The sequence below is a fragment of the Lethenteron reissneri genome, chromosome 22 (assembly GCF_015708825.2).
Source record: "Lethenteron reissneri isolate LAM-NWPU_2019-01 chromosome 22, ASM1570882v1, whole genome shotgun sequence".
Lineage (NCBI taxonomy): Eukaryota > Metazoa > Chordata > Hyperoartia > Petromyzontiformes > Petromyzontidae > Lethenteron > Lethenteron reissneri.
In genome coordinates, this window is record NC_083800.1 from 8,072,655 (window position 1) to 8,073,922 (window position 1,268).

A 1,268-nucleotide genomic window follows, 5' to 3' on the forward strand; every position below is an offset into this window, starting at 1 on the left:
CTCAATTCCCCCCCCCCACTCTCTCTCTCTCCTTCATATCATGAATAATTCATGCACATCTTGAGTCTGGCTTTCAACCAATAGCCAATTCCCACATTAGGAATTCTCCAAACATGAGTAAGATCAATTCGCATACATGGAACTGCTCATTTAAAGCGATTGTACATTGCCAAACGTTTTTTTTTTAATTCAGTACATATTTAAGATAACGTATATTGTTTCACGAAACATATATCCTTGACATGACTGGGCGTAGGCATTCCTTAACCTATTGATATTCCACAGCTCCAGAACATTGTCCCGTAATCCTGTGATGGCTTCGAGTGGGGCTTAATTGTCCCTCTGCGCAGCTACCGGCAAATGCGCTCACGCTTAATGTCCGTGCTAATTAGAGCGCCGTCCCTCGCAGGCGAAGGAGACGCCGCCACGCGTTGGAGCGCGCACGGCGATGGAGTCTGCGGAAGCCACCCGCTTCCCCGTGACCGATGAATAATGCAGGGGGCGAGATCGGTGGCATTTTCAGAAGAGAAGGCCTTCAAGAGAGATGCCTGGCGTGAAGCGAGTAGATCAACCGCTCTCGTTAAAGGTCATTCAGTAGCCCCCCCCCCCCGCCGCCCACTAGCACAGGTCAAGCGGTCCCGGGGATATATTTCTTTCTCTCTCTCTTTCTCTCAGCCAATAGGCAGTGCATCACCGGCGGCTAAGACCGCGATGCCCAACGCATGAGGCCATTGAAGACGGCTCTGGCTACGGGGCCGCTTCCTGGATGGAGAATCTCGTCAAAGGTTTGGCATGGAAGGCCACGTTAACGTTGAGCAGCCCAGCGTGCCTATGTCGTTGCCAATAAATGGTTTGCAACCATGATAAGCCATCCATTAGGTTACCCGCTGGGATATCAGTCCATTAACTTTAATCAGAGCCAGATGCAAGCCCATCAAGTCTCTTCTCCCGAGGAAAAAAACTGGAACAAACTGCAATTGTAGCGTTACGCCGATCACTTCGTTGCAAAAAAGCAATACAAACTTGAACGGAAACGATCCTGTAAATGTGTACACAATATATTTAAATATAGCGGCGGATGATGAAAGTTTGAGGAACACCCAGAAGAACGTGAGCTTTCCGTGGATAAGGACGCACGTGCACACATTACAAATCGACGCAATGGCTGTGAAGGCGAGCTGTCTGCATCACTGCCCACGGAGCCATGCGGAGAGTTGGAACAAAACAATCCAGCTACTTAGAAGTCGCGTGCGCTTCTGCGGCCGTCT